Genomic DNA, 18638 nt, shown 5'->3' with positions numbered 1-18638 from the left:
TCAGCCAAAGGTATGGGACGAAAATGATGGGTGACTCCCAGGCTTGGCTTCTAAATACCCCCATCTGTCCTCCTCCTCACTGTTTTCTGGAAAGGAGTTGACCCAGAGAGAGACCCCGGAACCCAAACGTTGAGATGGCAGCACTTTTGTCCCTAAATGACTGTGGAGGAATGTTAGCCCACCGAACTGTTTTCCAGCCCAATACTGTTATGTGAGCCAGAAACAAATTCTTGTTACATTTAAGTCATTATATCGTTGGACCTATATTTTACCCTAATACACTCAAGATTACCTCTTAGAATTAGAATTCAGAAATGAGGTGCTTGATATGGGGATGCATATTAATACGTTTATTTTATTTTAAAATGTGAATTCAGTCTTTTTCTGATAGAAACTAAATCTGTTTTGGCAGATTGGTTTGATAATGAGGACCACCTTTGTCTGTCAGGTTATATATATGGCTGACATTTCACATAAATTTGGCTTAATTTGCAGTCCCAGAGTTTGACAAATATACTTAAAGCATGCATATAATTATATCCTGGAATTCTATGCTGGAAAAGGGTATCCTTTACTTTTATTTTTCCAATCTTAAAATTAAAAAATAAAATTTATAAGGGTTAACTTTAACATATGCAAGGAAAGGTACAGTTTTCCAAAACTCTTCTGGGGGAATTGTAAGCAAAAACAATTGAAGACTGCTGGTGTATAGAAGAGGACTATTAGCAAGTAGTTTAAATGAGTCTTGATTGATCTGATTAAGTAACAGACAGTTAGTTATTCACTTGTGTAAATGAGCTAAACCTAAAGCCAACAACAGAGACTAATGCTGCAGCTTGAACAACTTGTACTCTTGTAAGTCTTCCAAATTACCCTCTTAAAATATTTGTATAGATCTCATCAGGCAGGTGAATGGAAAGGTTGAGTAAGTGAGCTTCCTGTAAGAAAAGTGTATGCATAGGGGGATTACTTCACTTACTGTGCCAGTAAACCTGAAATTTTATTGTTCCCTCTCCTTTCCTTAATCTCTTTTATGTACTGAGGAGACACATAGGTATGGGATGAACCTCGGGACCTGGGCCAAGTGTTTGTAGGAAAGAAATTGAAGAATAACTAGGCGGCTAAAGTGCTAAGGGAAGGACTTAGTCTCACAGAATGCAATTTCCTAAATTTATGATTTGGCAAGCTTGGCACCTGTAGGGTTTTAAATAACTTCAGGGAAACATTTCTACTTGTGCCCCATACAGCATGTCAAACTCACTGCAAGCAAGGAACAGCAGAGCGCAGCCTGAGCATTTGTCCTCCTGGTGGATCAGCTGTAAAGGATCAGAGGCACTCATCACATCTCACAGGAGGCACTACCCCGTTGACTAAAAGTGCTCCAGGAGTGTGTCTCTGGCATCCATCCACTCTGAAAATGCTGGCAGTCATAAATGCCAGAGTCACACCTGGCATTGCTGTTGAAAAATGCTGAACACCCCATGGGTCCACAGCCTGAAGGGGTTAGGGGGAAATCTGGGAAGTAGAATAACTGCTCTGCACGAGGAAGTATGAAGACAGACCTCTTCGAGTTGACGGAAGGTATCCTCTGTGTTTCCAGCATCTGCAAAACAAGTATCTAAAACCCTGGGGAGGAGTTCAGAGGGGCAAACAGTGGAAGGTAGGCCAGGGGCTAGTAAGGAATGGCATGTGTTACCTCAGAAGCTCAAGGGAACGGGGTGAACATCCCCTGTTTCTCGCACTTCTTTAGAAACTGCGTGAGAGCAGGAACCCAGAGAGCTAATTGCTGGCTAAAGGGGCTTTGTGGGAGGTATTTGGGGGACGATGTTTAAACGTTGGGTGCCTTCCACTTGGCCTGGCCTACCGCCCTGTGAATGGCATCAGGGTGGCTCTGGGGATGGAGTCATCACAGTTACACTCCTGAGACCTCCTTCTGGAGACACTGTGATTCCTTCAGGGCAGACACCAACGTGATCTTCAGCTTTGTATCATCAGAGCCTCATGTGGGGCCAGAGTCTATACCCAGAAAACGTTTAAACGATGAATGAATGGACCAGTTATAAGGTTTCCCTCCAACCTTGCCCACTAAAATGGCACAGAGGGAGGGACTCAGACCAACATTCCATTAGGACTGGTGTGTGCTCACCTGAGTTTCATTTCAGCCTCCCTAGCAGGTGAGATTCAGGAGGAGTCAGGAGGAGAACCCAGTCAGGCATTGCCACTGACACCGTGATCAAGATAGACACTAGAGGCATCCCATTTAGAGCGACTCCGCACACCCTCACTGAGTCTTCCAGAGCCTTGCACTTGAGTCCTTTCTGAGGGTGATGATGGAAAGGATAGTACTTGTTGTGTAGCCATTCGCAGAGACAGAGCTCTGACTGCTTCCTGCCTGTGGGACCCAGTGGGCCTCCATAGGGCTTCGGGCAGTCCTTTTCCTGAAAAAGTCGGCCCCACTACTGCAGGCAGCCTTGTCTGCTGACTTGACACTTCATCTTGAGACTGCTGGGTTGTCACACTTGGCTCTGGAACTCACACTGCTTTAAAGCTGCTTCCATGAGGGCAGGAAGATCTACAGGGGATAAAAAATGAAACGGGCAATTTTGCAAAGGATTTGCAGTAGCAAAACAGAGAGCTGACAATAGGAACATTCATTCTATTCAACAGAATGAGTGATCATGTTGTGTGCAATAAAAAGAAAGTGTCAGAGTTAGGAGAAATGATAAAATAGAGCACCAACCATTAAGTGTTCCTTCCTTATTTAATATTTATATTCCTAGCCATTGTTAGGGTTCCATCTCAAGCAGGGATGAGACCTGACTGAAGTTCCCTATTGTCTGTTTTCCTGAAGAAGTGCTGCACAGTATTTAATAATTTATCAAATAAGTAGAGTTCTCTCAGTTCAGCAGTCAGTATGTACTCGACAGTTCAGGAACATTTCCCCCCGTTCCGAGTTGGTATTTTGTACATATGTTTGTATGTGTGTATTTTATATGAAACACACACATATAAAATATATTTAGTGGGCTTCCCTGGTGGCGCAGTGGTTGAGAGTCCGCCTGCCGATGCAGGGGACGCGGGTTCGTGCCCTGGTCCGGGAAGATCCCACATGCCGCGGAAAGGCTGGGCCTGTGAGCCATGGCCGCTGAGCCCACACGTCCGGAGCCTGTGCTCCGCAACGGGAGAGGCCACAACAGTGAGAGGCCCGCGTACCGCAAAAAATAAAAAATAAAAAAATAAATAAAATATATATTTAGTATGTGTGGATGTATGCATTTGCGTATGTCAGGGGAGAGAGGAGTTGATGTTTACTCTGGCTCTGTCTTAACTTTAGCTCAAGATCATCAGAAAGCCTAGATGAGCCTTTCTATGCAAAGGGCAGAACATCAGGAGGGATCTTGTCCTGGTTCTGCTGTTGGCTACGAAACCTTAGGCAGGGAATTTAATCTCCAGGTGTCTAATATTTGCTACCTGTAAAATGAGATAATCATACCTCACATCCAGAGACATAACGAATCATGAGTTACTGCATGTAAAGTGCCTGAGGCAAATGGAAGTTAACGTTCTTTGTGAGACAGGGCGGTAGCATTCAAACAGTAAAACTGTGGGACAGTTTGTGTTCCTTCTACATCATCCCTTCTCTCAAAAGAAAGACAGGGAGGTCTCTCCACCGTACCTCTATGAGAATTTGGGTCCAGATCCTTAAGAGGTTTTTTGTTTAGGAGAAGATTGAAAGAGTAAAAGCATTATATGAAGAGAAGACTAAAAAGCTACGAAGAATTGTAGGAAGAATTCAGCTGGTAGCGCATGGTGTGCAGGGGCAGAGAGCTACTCAGATTATCACCTTTAGATCCCTGCCATCAAGTGCCTAGAGGAGACAAGGCTCTGAGGGACCAAGTACGTGCTGCCATAGAACATTTTAGTGAAGATAAGGAGTTGAATGGAGGTGGTTGGTTGCTTCTAGTGCCCTGGGGAACTTAGGGGAAGAAAATAACGAGCCTGGGGCTTTTAATTTAATGTAAGTGGTAATGACCTGTGCTGCTGCTGGCTGAAGCTCTAGGAACCTCTGCGTGGTGCCACCATCTCTCCGTTCCCATCTGTGAAAACGGCGTGGTTCAGATAGGGGCGCTCCCCCAGCCCGGGGTCCAGATTAAAGACCTGCAGCAGAGTCACAGCCAGCATTCAACATGAGCAAGAAACAAACATTTCATGAGGCTTTGGAGATTGTTGCTGCTGGAGCATGAAAGATGACTAATATAAAGTCTGTTAACATATTCTTTTGGAAAATGCTCATCTAGTGTCCGATATCAGGGCCCACTATGCTCATAGCTTGTTCTTTAAAAATCTTTCCAAGCACTAAGTTCTCATGCAGGTCTCCATTGACCCTTTATGAAGCAGCTACCATAAATGTTACCCAGGGCCACGACTCTTCCACTTATGAGCTGTGTGATCTTGGTGAAGTTCCTGAACTGCTCTGTGCCTCAGTTTCTACATCTGTAAAATGGAAATATTACTATTGCCTATCTCATGGAGTTTAGAGGAATAAATTAAGTAAATAATTATTTACTTAAAGCAGTATTACCCTCAAAGCAGTATCCAACATGTAGTAAATATTTATTAAATTTATTTATAAATATCTAATGAGTGTTTACCTTCTTCCGGGTCCTGAGCCGTTACTTATAAGGGCTTATATGTAAGGGCTTATAAGGATGAACCAGAACATATTGCTTCCAATGTTCTTGGAGCTCTTAGGTCTAGGAAGAGAGATATATTTAAAAATGACTATTTATGAAAAGGAATTGTCCCATGACAATGTCCATCAGGGAGACTAACCTAATTTGGAGCGTCAAGAGTGGATGACCCTGAAGCAATGACATTTAAGAACTAAAACGTGAGAGAGGTGCAGCCAAGATGAAGGTAGGGATGGTGGGGGGAAGTTATGCAAGTTAAGGGAGTGGTATATTCAAGGTCCTTGAGGCTGGAAGAAACGAGGTGCGTCAGAGAAGAGAAAGGAACCAGTGGGGCAGGAGCAGCGGAGGACAGAGCTCTGAGCCGCGTGGCAGAGGAGAGAGGGATGCCTTTGGGGGCGTCTCAGCCCTGGGTGTGTGATTGTGGGCAAGCTCATCTGCTTCAGGCCTCAGTTTCCTTATTTCTAAGGTAAACGATCCTTTCAGTTCTAAAATTCTTATTCTGGGATTTTTCTCACCTTTTCCTGGTTCCAAAAGAGCCAGTGAGGCTGTGCTGAAAGTTGTTTCTAATCAAGTCTAGTTGTGTAGGGTGAACTATGGGGAACAACCAGAAAGGGGGGAGGGTAGGCTCTTTCTGGTCTGATACTTAACCTGACTTTTACGTTGTAAAATGCAGAGTCCTGACGGCTGACCCTCCAGCAGCTTTGGGTCCTTGGGTGGCATTGCCGTGAGAGCTCCTGCTAGAGGCAGAAAGGCGGGAGTCACGCTTATGCTCCCGCTTCCTCCTCTGCTCGTAGGAGTGTGGGCTTAAAAATTTTTTTTCTGTTGCGTTTTTCTTCTCAGACTGCATGGTGAGATAATTTTAGCATTTATAGAAAATGGTGCTCCCCGCTGGGCTTACACATTAACCCCTCCTAAAGTGAATGGAGCATGCAGTGGAGGAACTTCGTTTTTTCCTCTTTTTCTTTCTTTTATTACTTTTCATTTAAAAAAGTTATTCACATTTAGTACATTTGAACCCAAGAGCAAGCAGAAAAGTTTTAAAAATTGGTAGATATTTCTGTATCTTAAAACTCCACTGGCCTAATTGTGAATTTCTGAGTTAGGCCACACAAGATTTTTCGTTGTGTGTCCTCTGACCTACATTGATTGCTGCAACACCAGCATCAGAATAGTTATTATTCTGCTGAGTAAATATGCCTCTGTCACAGATGGGAACAATTTTAGCCACAGTCTGTGCTGTGTGTCTCAGTGGAAACTTTATAGAAAAGTGAGGCTGGGGGAGATGGGAAAGTTGGGAGAATACACTTTGGAATAGGCTGCTCTGAGAAGGGTGCCCACCCTGCTTCTCAGCTCCAGTCCCTCCCTGAGCCAGCTGCCACTCTGCCCTTGGGAAGTAAATGTTGCACTGGGCACTGCCCTCTTCAGCCCTTGCTCCTGACCGAGGTGCTGACTTTTGATAACTGTAGCTGCTACCAGAAGACCCCTGGGATCATGAACTACAGGATCAACTGGCAGGCACTTTTGAACTGATGCCCACGTTCCCGCATATCCTTCCTAAGAGCATGTACAAGGCTAATCCACACTTTTCCCTGAAGTCGATCTGCTCAAGAACACACCGGCTGTCTACAGGTCTACAGAGTCTCCTGTCCTCCTCCCCCTCACAGCCCATCTCCTACTTGGCTCGTGTCTGTCTCTGATCTTACTGTGGTACCCTGCTTGTGTCGGAAGACCTCTGGCACGTTAAACAGAGGAATGATGCAAAACGCTGGTCTTAGTAAAGTTGAAAAAGGGAATGAATGTAATGACTGGGTAGCAAGTACTTATTTGCAACTCAGGTGGCTCCTTTTCGTTCCTTTTGGCAAAATTGAAGGACTACCCAAAGGAAGTCAGCTGATAGATAGCGATGGATGGTAGTTGAGAAAGTTCAAAAGAACTGAGAAACATTGCTGCAACAGAGCTCCTCCAATCCTATCCGCTTATTAATGTGAATTATTTTTTAAGGAAAAATATAATTAAAATGACACTGGAACTATATCACTAGCAGTGTGTGACATTATCTGTATTTATACAAGCTACTTTAGAAAAATCTTTGTCGGCCGCCCGCCCTCGCCGTGAGGAGGAAGTGGGAGGAGGAAGCGGCTGGGGAGATCAGCCGCGAGCTGGAGCGCGGAGCCTGAGTGAGGGAGCAGAGCCGCCTGCGCGCCCGCCGCCGCCGCCTCCCCTCCAGAAAGAACAGCAGGAAGCAGTTGAACATATTGATGAAGTACAAAATGAAACAGACAGACTTAACGAACAAGCCAGTGAGGAGATTCTGAAAGTAGAACGGAAATATAACAAACTCCGCCAACCATTTTTTCAGAAGAGATCGGAATTGATCGCCCAAATCCCAAATTTCGGGGGAGCAACGTTTGCTAACCATCCACAAGTGTCTCCACTGCTTGGGGAGGAGGACGAAGAGGCGCTGCATTATTTGACAAGAGTCGAAGTGACAGAATTTGAAGATATTAAATCAGGTTACAGGATAGATTTTTATTTTGATGAAAACCCTTACTTCGAAAATAAAGTTCTCTCCAAAGAATTTCATCTGAACGAGAGTGGTGATCCATCTTCAAAGTCCGCTGAACTCAAATGGAAATCCGGAAAGGATTTGACAAAACGTTCAAGTCAAACGCAGAATAAAGCCAGCGGGAAGAGACAGCATGAGGACCCAGAAAGCTTCTTCACCTGGTTTACTGATCATTCTGATGCAGGTGCAGATAAGTTAGGAGAGGTCATCGAAGATGATATTTGGCCAAATCCATTACAGTGCTACTTGATTCCGGGCATGGATGATGAGGAAGGGGAAGGAGAAGAAGATGACGATGATGACGAAGAGGAAGAAGGATTGGAAGATATTGATGAAGAAGGGGATGCGGATGAAGATGAAGAAGATGAAGATGACGATGAGGGGGAGGGAGGAGAGGAAGATGAAGGAGAAGATGACTAATGGAACACTGATGGATTCCAACCTTCCTGTTTTAATTTTCTCCAGTCCCCGGGAGCAAGTTGCAGTCTTTTTTTTCTTTATTTCCTCCTTCTCCTCTTGTGCTCAGTTGCCCTGTTTTTGAGGTCTCTTTTCTTCTTTATACCATGGCTCACAACTTATTTTGGGGGGAAATACCTTGAGCAGAATTCAGTGGGAAAAGAATCTCTACCCCTTTCTGTTCCAAATTCATTTTTATCCCTTCCTGTCTCAACAAAAACTTTGTGGAATCAACACCACCATACTCTGTGGGAAAAAAGAAAAACCTTCTGCTCCCTTACCTCTGCTGGAAGCTGGAGGGTACTAGGCCCCTGTGTATTAGTGCATAGAATTCTAGCTTTTTTCCTCCTTTCTCTGTATATTGGGCTCAGAGATTACACTGTGTCTCTATGTGAATATGGACAGTTAGCATTTACCAACATGTATCTGTCTACTTTCTCTTGTTTAAAAACAGAAAAAAAAACCTTAGGGCTTCCCTGGTGGTGCAGTGGTTGAGAATCTGCCTGCCAATGCAGGGGACACGGGTTCGAGCCCTGGTCTGGGAAGATCCCACATGCCGCGGAGAAACTGGGCCCGTGAGCCACAATTACTGAGCCTGCGCATCTGGAGGCTGTGCTCCACAACAAGAGAGGCCCGCGCACCGCGATGAAGAGTGGCCCCCGCTTGCCACAACTAGAGAAAGCCCTTGCACAGAAACGAAGACCCAACACAGCCATAAATAAATAAATTAATTAATTAAAAAAAAAACTTTAAAAAATGGGGTTATAGAACGTCAGCAAAGGGTGGGTTTGAGATGTTTGGGTGGGTTAAGTGGGCATTTTGACAACATGGCTTCTCCTTTGGCATGTTTAATTGTGATGTTTAACGGACATCCTTGCAGTTTAAGATGACACTTTTGTTTTCTTTGTTTGTTTTTTGGTTTTTGCGGTACGCGGGCCTCCCACTGTTGTGGCCTCTTCCGTTGCAGAACACAGGCTCTGGATGTGCAGGCTCAGCGGCCATGTCTCACAGGCCTAGCCGCTCCGCGGCATGTGGGATCTTCCCAGACCGGGGCATGAACCCGTGTCCCCTGCATCGGCAGGCGGACTCTCAACCACTGCGCCACCAGGGAAGCCCAAGGGAAAACAGTTTGACATGAGTTAACAACCAAAACAGAAAGAAAAAGAAAAATATTGGAGTTATTAAAATTTCAGATTATAAAAATTGAAGTGGGAAAAAGTTACTATTTTTCTTCAAAATAATGTTTCTAATTTAACATACTTTAAAGTGTTTTGTGGGTTGAATAATTTAAAAAATATCATGGCCTCTTCACAGGTTTATTATTTTTTATAGTCACCGGAATTCATCATATATTCCTCTGTAGCACATTTAAAGGAAAAATCATATGCAGGGCATCATAGTGGCTCTTTAGGACATTTTTCATCCTCTTTTTCATCTTCATCCTCTTTTTCATCAGGATCGAGTTCTTCCCAGTATTTACTGAGTGGTATATGTAGAGGAGGCAGAGTGAAAGAAGTGATAAGTTGGAAAGAATTTTTACTGTTTCTGAGATAGTACAGACGGGTTCCTCTTGGATTTTCCGAATTTTTTTATACTTAATAATACATTTTAATGAGTCTTTGGGGGAAGTCATAACTTTGCTACATTGCTTATCTCTGCCGCCTGCTCACATGACACAATACTCTTGTGAGGTATAATATTAAAATCATCTCTGGCTAAAAGTGGATTTTGGCTTTTAGCCTAACACTGAGCAAATAACCTTTCCATTCCAAGTTAAATGTTCCCATAAGCTCCTTAAAACCAAGTTTTCCTTGTTTAAAAAAGTTACCTAATATAATTCCCAAAGGGTAGGGTATGGAAGCTATTTAAATGAGGCTTAAAAAAAAATCCTTCCCACGTTTTGCTGGCTTGGTCTTTCTTTTGCTAATATTTGATGGGTGTTTCTTTGCTAGGTTTGGAGTGAGAGGTCAGAATTCTCACAAGGGAGTTTGATGGTCCATCACATGGGTTCATTTCCTTAGCTGAAATTGTGGCTTAAAGCAGAATGCAGCTGCCTGTTGCCAGTACGCCTTCACTGGGGAATCACTGCAGAAACTCTATCAGGCCCCATCTTTGTACTTGATTGTGACCCCATTATTGTCCAGAACTCTAAACCTCCAGCTCCCTCATAGCACAAGGCCGGGCTTTCTATGGTTTCCCCAGTAGGTCAGCCCCAAGGTAGATGAAAATTTGATAGATGTGCTTATAATCTCTTTGGAGTTTTCTGTAGGAACTTAACAAGTAGATTCTTTCTACTAAATATTTTAACACACAGCCGTTAAAATGACATTTACCTCTTCTAGGACCATTTTTGACAGTGGCATGTCGTAGTTTCATTTTATTTGAAAACATCACTTGGGGTTTTATAGAAAAACATAAAATATTTATCTCCACAGCTTGTTATCAGCAGGGAGGATAGGCATTCTTGGATGGATGGATGGAAGGTTTATTCGTAGAAAGATTCAAGAAGCTATTTTGTGATAAAGGATTTCTTTGCATTTTTCCTCTAGTCAAGTAAATTGCTTGTGGGTTCTTGCTAGGAAAAAATAATCTCTCTGGTGCTGCTTTTAATTTGATCGGGTTTAAAATGTTTTCAGAAGGGTTAAGCTTCCCTTGTGTTAATGTCTGGTGTGGTCAAATGGAGGATGGCTTTGGAAAGGGCTCTTTTATGATGTTCTATTCAACCTTGCCACAGGAGGTTCAGTACAGTGGACCAGTCAAAACAATAACACCATTTTCACTTGACTTTAAGATGTGTGGTGTGTCCCCTTTCCCCCGACAGATAGTTCCTAAGCATATTTTTCTTTGACTCATGTGGTAAGGGTTTATGTTTCCTATGTTATATCTCCAGTGTGCCCAGCTGTCACTTTCAAAAAAATAGGCACACCCCACAATATTAACCCACTGTCATGATTTCTCATATATGTCTGCTGATAACTACGCTTCACTTGCAAGGGGAAGAATTAACTGTACATCTTGGTTTTGTCCATTAGGTAAAAGTTTGCAAGGTAAACTATAATCCTGGCGGGGCATAGGAGCATTTTTATGAGCAGGTGGGCCAAGTTGTGAAAAGACCATCATAAAGCTTAAAACTTGGGGAAAAAACCAAAACCTCCTCTGCTTGGGGGCTCTGTTTTTAATCTGATCCTCTGCTGAGTTCATGAATATTTCAAGGGAACCTGAACAGGTTATTCTTTCTTCCCTGGGGGCTACTGGGTGGTTTTCAATGGAAACATGCAGTTTGTCACTTTCATAGGAATGGTTTTAACACTATATAAGTCCAAAGTGGAGGTCAGAATTCACTTAATAGGGAAACCCCGTGTGACATTTTGCCAAACTCCACACAAGTCTAGTAATAGAATAGAATAAATTTTCCACCCCAGTAATATAGGTGTTGTTGAGTTTGGTTTTTTTTCCCCTAAGAAGCTTAACATCATTAAAAGAAAAAAAAAAGAGTTTACCTCTGTAAGAAAGCAGAAATACATGTTCCCTATACTTTAAGAAGGGTCTGTGAATCCAGGTGTTTAGTTTCTTACATTTTGATGAATAGTGGATAAATGTATGATTTCAGTGACCCTGCTTTAAAAAATAGTTAACTAAACACGGCTATTGCAGAAAAAATGAAAATACTCAAAAAACGAAAACCCTGAATCTAGTAAGAAGATTCTCCCCCCCTCACACACTTCTTAAAAGTAAATCTGAAAAAAAACACACGTGATAAAGAATTAAGCTGTGGTCGTCACACTTGACATTGAAATGGGAAGCCAGGATTGAAGAATGAGTACACTGGCTCACAGCTGGGAAGACATCAGCAGGGGGAAGAAAGATCACCTGTTGCTGAGGGAGGCTGAACAGGGGAACTTGGTACAGACTAGTTTGAGAAGAGTTGTTGATGCTTGTCCTGACACGGGGCTCAGCCACGGGCTCAGCAAATGGGGCTACGCTGTTCTGTGAAGATGTGTTGAAAAATCACACCCTTTTTGTTCCTCAGTGGTATAATCCCCTTATAACTGGTGCAATCTGATTTTCTGCCTCATTTGTATCCTATGTTCAAGCTCGTGTGCCTTTTGCTGTGGGAACCGGAAAGGAACAGATACATTATCACATTTTACTGTTTCTTTTTCCTTTTTTTCCTCATCTTTTAAAGGGTACAGTAACAATGGCCATGTTTGCAAAGCCTTTTGTGTTTAGAGAGCACTTTTGTATCCATTACCCCCTTAATTCCCACGGTGATCCTATGAAGCGCAGCTGTAGAAGCTGAGGCTCAGGTGCACATGGGAACTCACCCAAGTACCCTGCTCCCTAGTGGGGGACCTGGAGCTCAAACTGCAGTCTCCCTCAGTGCTTCTCCTCTGTCAGGGAGCCGGATGGGTGTGAGTTAGCCTGAAGTTTGCTCAGATACCAGCAAGCATTATGAGCCCCAGATCTTAACCTTTAGTACAAAAAACCCTAGAGGTCTTGAACTCTTCTGTTTCCTCATTTTGCATTCATTTGACCACAGTCATTTGAAGGGGATTCCAAAGAATACTGTTTTTTCTTTATCGTTTACCATTGAAAAGTACCACGTTGGCCTCAAAATTGTAGCACTGAAATTTATATGTATACATACTTAGACAAAAGCAGCTTGTCTTTTACTCCCTGAAGTTTGATGGACTCCTGTTCCATGGATCAGCTGAGGGGCTGTCTCATCACACACAGGCATACACATAAGGGGAATAGGGGTGTGAACTTCAGGATGAACCGGATTATCCTCATCTTTTAAAAAAGTAATGTGAATGATAGAAGACGACCACACTTTAGTTTTACGATCGCCAGTGAGCCATAATAGAAGCAGTAAATGTCTCTTAGAGTTCTTTCACACATCTGCTTTGGTAATTCACTGTTCTGTTTGAACAGATCTCACAGAAATGGAATTTTTAAATATTGAGAAAATTCCATTGAGAAATAGAGGGAGAATGAAAAGCTCACCATAAAAGCCATGGCAAGAATAAGCAAGATGTGGCCCACATCTGAAAAATGTTTACTTTTAATCTAAATGAAGTTTTCAGAGAAGTTAGTGTTCTCACCCTTTTGCTGAAGAGTCCGTTGCTGGGCCAGTCTAATACCTGTTTGACGTTGTTTAGCCAATTTTTCATGACAGAAACACATTGTAGGTAATGTGGATAAGGTATTGTTATTTTCATGAAGAAAATCTGCATGGTTAGAATTACTTGACTCCTCTGTTGCCGTTATAAACCTTTTTATGACCTGTTCATGGCTAGTTGCAAAAACAGGGAAACTGAGGGTAGTGCACAGTGTCTTTGGTTTGCTGTGGAAGCAAATCTGCCAGTTCTGATTTTGAAATGTTAAGAAAGAAAAAAAAAAGCTCTAAAGATACCATGGTTTTTATGCTCTAACCTTTTTTGATTATTATTGTAAAAACAGTAAAACAACAACCTTAAAAAAGAGAAACCTAGGGTACCAGTAATCTAATCATGATGTTTTCCATTTTTTTTTTACATCTTTATTGGAGTATAATTGCTTTACAATGGTGTGTTAGTTTCTGCTTTATAACAAAGTGAATCAGTTACACAAATACATATGTTCCCATATCTCTTCCCTCTTGTGTCTCCCTCCCTCCCACCCTCCATATCCCACCCCTCTAGGTGGTCACAAAGCGCCGAGTTGATCTCCCTGTGCTATGCGGCTGCTTCCCACTAGCTATCTATGTTACATTTGGTAGTGTATATATGTCCATGCCACTCTCTCACTTTGTCTCAGCTTACCCTTCCCCCTCCCCATATCCTCAAGCCCATTCTCTAGTAGGTCTGTGTCTTTATTCCTGTCTTACCCCTAGGTTCTTCATGACATTTTTTTTTCTTAAATTCCATATATATGTGTTAGCATATGGTATTTCTCCTTCTCTTTCTGACTTACTTCACTCTGTATGACAAACTCTAGGTCCATCCACCTCATTACAAATAGCTGAATTTTGTTTCCTTTTATGGCTGAGTAATATTCCATTGTATATATGTGCCACATCTTCTTTTTTTTTTTTGCGGTACGCGGGCCTCTCACTGTTGTGGCCTCTCCTGTTGCGGAGCACAGGCTCTGCACGCGCAGGCTCAGCGGCCATGGCTCACGGGCCCAGCCACTCTGCGGCATGTGGGAGCTTCCCGGACTGGGGCACGAACCCACATCCCCTGCATTGGCAGGCGGACTCTCAACCACTGCGCCACCAGGGAAGCCCAGTGTGCCACATCTTCTTTATCCATTCATCCGATGATGGACACTTAGGTTGCTTTCATGTCCTGGCTATTGGAAATAGAGCTGCAATGAACATTGGTACATGACTCTTTTTGAATTATGGTTTTCTCAGGGTATATGCCCAGTAGTGGGATTGCTGGGTCATATGGTAGTTCTATTTTCAGTTTTTTAAGGAACCTCCATACTGTTCTCCATAGTGGCTGTACCAATTCACATTCCCACCAGCAGTGCAACAGGGTTCCCTTTTCTCCACGCCCTCTCCAGCGTTTATTGTTTCTAGATTTTTTGAAGATGGCCATTCTGACTGGTGTGAGATGATATCTCATTGTAGTTTTGATTTGCATTTCTCTAATGATTAATGATGTTGAGCATTCTTTCGTGTGTTTGTTGGCAGTCTGTATATCTTCTTTGGAGAAATGCCTGTTTAGGTATTCTGCCCATTTTTGGTTTGGGTTGTTTGTTTTTTTGATACTGAGCTGCATGAGCTGCTTGTAAATTTTGGAGATTAATCCTTTGTCAGTTGCTTCCTTTGCAAATATTTTCTCCCATTCTGAGGGTTGTCTTTTGGTCTTGTTTATGGTTTCCTTTGCTGTGCAAAAGCTTTGAAGTTTCATTAGGTCCCATTTGTTTATTTTTGTTTTTATTTCCATTTCTCTAGGAGATGGGTCAAAAAGGATCTTGCTGTGATTTATGTCATAGAGTGTTCTGCCTATGTTTTCCTCTAAGAGTTTGATAGTTTCTGGCCTTACATTTAGCTCTTTAATTCATTTTGAGCTTATCTTTGTGTATGGTGTTAGGGAGTGACCTAATCTTACATGTAATTTTACATGTACCTGTCCAGTTTTCCCAGCACCACTTACCGAAGAGGCTGTCCTTTCTCCACTGTACATTCCTGCCTCCTTTATCAAAGATAAGGTGACCATATGTGTGTGGGTTTATCTCTGGGCTTTCTATCCTGTTCCATTGATCTATCTTTCTGTTTTTGTGCCAGTACCATACTGTCTTGATTACTGTAGCTGTGTAGTATAGTCTGAAGTCAGGGAGCCTGATTCCTCCAGCTCCGTTTTTCGTTCTCAAGATTGCTTTGGCTATTTGTGGTCTTTTGTGTTTCCATACAAATTGTGAAATTTTTTGTTCTAGTTCTGTGAAAAATGCCAGTGGTAGTTTGATAGGGGTTGCATTAAATCTGTAGATTGCTTTGGGTAGTAGAGTCATTTTCACAATGTTGATTCTTCCAATTCAAGAACATGGTATATCTCTCCATCTATTTGTATCATCTTTAATTTCTTTCATCAGTGTCTTATAATTTTCTGCATCCAGGTCTTTTGTCTCCTTAGGTAGGTTTATTCCTAGATATTTTATTCTTTTTGTTGCAATGGTAAATGGGAGTGTTTTCTTGATTTCACTTTCAGATGTTTCATCATTCGTGTATAGGAATGCCAGAGTTTTCTGTGCATTAATTTTGTATCCTGCTAGTTTACCACATTCATTGATTAGCTCTAGTAGTTTTCTGGTAGCATCTTTAGGATTCTCTATGTATAGTATCATGTCATCTGCAAACAGTGACAGCTTTACTTCTTCTTTTCCAATTTGGAATCCTTTTATTTCCTTTTCTTCGCTGATTGCTGTGGCTAAAATTTCCAAAACTATGTTGAATAAGAGTGGTGAGAGTGGGCAACCTTGTCTTGTTCCTGATCTTAGCGGAAATGCTTTCAGTTTTTCACCATTGAGGACGATGTTGGCTGTGGGTTTGTCATATATGGCCTTTAATATGGTGAGGAAAGTTCCCTCTATGCCTACTTTCTGCAGGGTTTTTATCATAAATGGGTGTTGAATTTTGTCGAAAGCTTTCTCTGCATCTATTGAGATGATCATATGGTTTTTCTCATTCAATTTGTTAATATGGTGTATCACGTTGATTGACTTGTGTATATTGAAGAATCCTTGCATTCCTGGAATAAACCCCACTTGATCATGGTGTATGATCCTTTTAATGTGCTGTTGGATTCTGTTTGCTAGTATTTTGTTGAGGATTTTTGCATCTATGTTCATCAGTGATGTTGGCCTGTAGTTTTCTTTCTTTGTGACATCCTTGTCTGGTTTCCGTATCAGGGTTATGGTGGGCTCGTAGAATGAGTTTGGGAGTGTTCCTCCCTCTGCTATATTTTGGAAGAGTTTGAGAAGGATAGGTGTTAGCTCTTCTCTAAATGTTTGATAGAATTCGCCTGTGAAGCCATCTGGTCCTGGGCTTTTGTTTGTTGGAAGAGTTTAATCACACTTTCAATTTCAGTGCTTGTGATTGGTCTGTTCATATTTTCTATTTCTTCCTGATTCAGTCTTGGCAGGTTGTGCATTTCTAAGAATTTATCCATTTCTTCCAGGTTGTCCATTTTATTGGCATAGAGTTGCTTGTAGTAATCTCTCATGATCCTTATGAGATCCTTTGTATTTCTGCAGTGTCAGTTGTTACTTCTCCTTTTTCATTTCTAATTCTATTGATTTGAGTCTTCTCTCTTTTTTTCTTGATGAGTCTGACTAATGGTTTATCAATTTTGTTTATCTTCTCAAAGAACCAGCTTTTAGTTTTATTGATCTTTGCTATTGTTTCCTTCATTTCTTTTTATTTATTTCTGATTTTTATGATTTCTTTCCTCTGCTAACTTTGGGGTTTTTTTGTTCTTCTTTGTCTAATTGCTTTAGGTGCAAGTTTAAGTTGTTTATTCGAGATGTTTCCTGTTTCTTAAGGTAAGATTGTATTGCTATAAACTTCCCTCTTAGAACTGCTTTTGCTGCATCCCATAGGTTTTGGGTCATCGTGTCTCCATTGTCATTTGTTTCTAGGTATTTTTTGATTTCCTCTTTCATTTCCTCAGAGATCACTTCCTTATTAAGTAGTGTATTGTTTAGCCTCCATGTGTTTGTATTTTTTACAGATCTGTTCCTGTAATCGATATCTAGTCTCATAGCATTGTGGTCGGAAAAGATACTTGATACAATTTCAATTTTCTTAAATTTACCAAGGCTTGATTTGTGACCCAAGATATGATCTATCCTGGAGAATGTTCCATGAGCAGTTGAGAAAAATGTGTATTCTGTTGTTTTTGGATGGAATGTCCTATAAATATCAATTAGGTCCATCTTATTTAATGTATCACTTAAAGCTTGTGCTTCCTTATTTATTTTCATTTTGGATGATCTGTCCATTGGTGAAAGTGGGATGTTAAAGTCGCCTACTATGAATGTGTTACTGTCGATTTCCCCTTTTATGCCTGTTAGTATTTGTCTTATGTATTGAGGTGCTCCTATGTTGGGTGCATAAATATTTACAATTGTTATATCTTCTTCTTGGATCGATCCCTTGATCATTATGTAGTGTCCTTCTTTGTCTCTTCTAATAGTCTTTATTTTAAAGTCTACTTTGTCTGATATGAGACTTGCTACTCCAGCTTTCTTTTGGTTTCCATTTACATAGAATATCTTTTTCCATCCCCTTACTTTCAGTCTGTATGTGTCTCTAGGTCTGAAGTGGGTCTCTTGTAGACAGCATATATATGGGTCTTGTTTTTGTATCCATTCAGCCAGTCTGTGTCTTTTGGCGGGAGCATTTAGTCCATTTACATTTAAGGTAATTATCGATATGTATGTTCCTATTCCCATTTTCTTAATTGTTTTGGGTTTGTTATTGTAGGTCTTTTCCTTTTCTTGTGTTTCTTGCCTAGAGAAGTTCCTTTAGCATTTGTTGTAAAGCTGGTTTGGTGGTGCTAAACTCTCTCAGCTTTTGCTTGTCTGTAAAGTTTTTAATTTCTCCATCAAATCTGAATGAGATCCTTGCTCGGTAGAGTAATCTTGGTTGTAGCTTTTTCTCCTTCATCACTTTAAATATGTCCTGCCAGTCCCTTCTGGCTTGTATAGTTTCTGCTGAAAGATCAGCTGTTAACATTATGGGGAATCCCTTTTGTGTTATTTGTTGTTTTTTCCTTGCTGCTTTTAATATATTTTCTTTGTATTTAATTTTTTGACAGTTTGATTAATATGTGTCTTGGCATATTTCTCCTTGGATTTATCCTGTATGGGACTCTGTGTGCTTCCTGGACTTGATTAACTATTTCCTTTCCCATATAAGGAAGTTTTCCACTATAATCTCTTCAAATATTTTCTCAGTCCCTTTCTTTTTCTCTTCTTCTTCTGGGACCCCTATAATTCGAATGTTGGTGCATTTAATGTTGTCCCAGAGGTCTCTGAGACTGTCTTCAGTTCTTTTCATTCTTTTTTCTTTATTCTGCTCTGCAGTAGTTATTTCCACTATTTTATCTTCCAGGTCACTTATCCATTGTTCTCCCTCAGTTATCCTGCTGTTGATCCCTTCTAGAGTATTTTTAATTTCATTTATTGTGTTGTTCATTGTTGCTTGTTTCCTCTTTAGTTCTTCTAAGTCCTTGTTAAATGTTTCTTGCATTTTCTCTATTCTATTTCCAAGATTTTGGATCATCTTTACTATCATTATTCTGAATTCTTTTTCAGATAAACTGCCTATTTCCTGTTCATTTGTTAGGTCTGGTGGGTTTTTACCTTGCTCCTTCATCTGCTGTGTGTTTCTCTGTCTTCTCATTTTGCTTATCTTACTGTGTTTGGGGTCTCCT

General features: G+C 41.4%; 1 protein-coding gene and 1 pseudogene across 6 annotated transcripts in view; both read left to right on the top strand.

Moving 5' to 3' along the window:
- The window catches only part of KDM4C (lysine demethylase 4C), a 403798-nt gene that overhangs the window by 291521 nt on the left and 93639 nt on the right, over nucleotides 1–18638 (top strand). The gene's annotated exons all lie outside the window — the stretch shown is intronic.
- Nucleotides 1825–7801, top strand: LOC111174518 (protein SET pseudogene; annotated as a pseudogene).

This window comes from Delphinapterus leucas, chromosome 6 (genome assembly GCF_059928025.1).
Source record: "Delphinapterus leucas isolate spDelLeu-1000000601 "Yukka" chromosome 6, BTC_Dleu_Yukka2, whole genome shotgun sequence".
NCBI classification, from domain to species: domain Eukaryota; kingdom Metazoa; phylum Chordata; class Mammalia; order Artiodactyla; family Monodontidae; genus Delphinapterus; species Delphinapterus leucas.
Note: the sequence above shows the minus strand (reverse complement) of the source record. Positions and strands in the feature narration are given on the sequence as shown.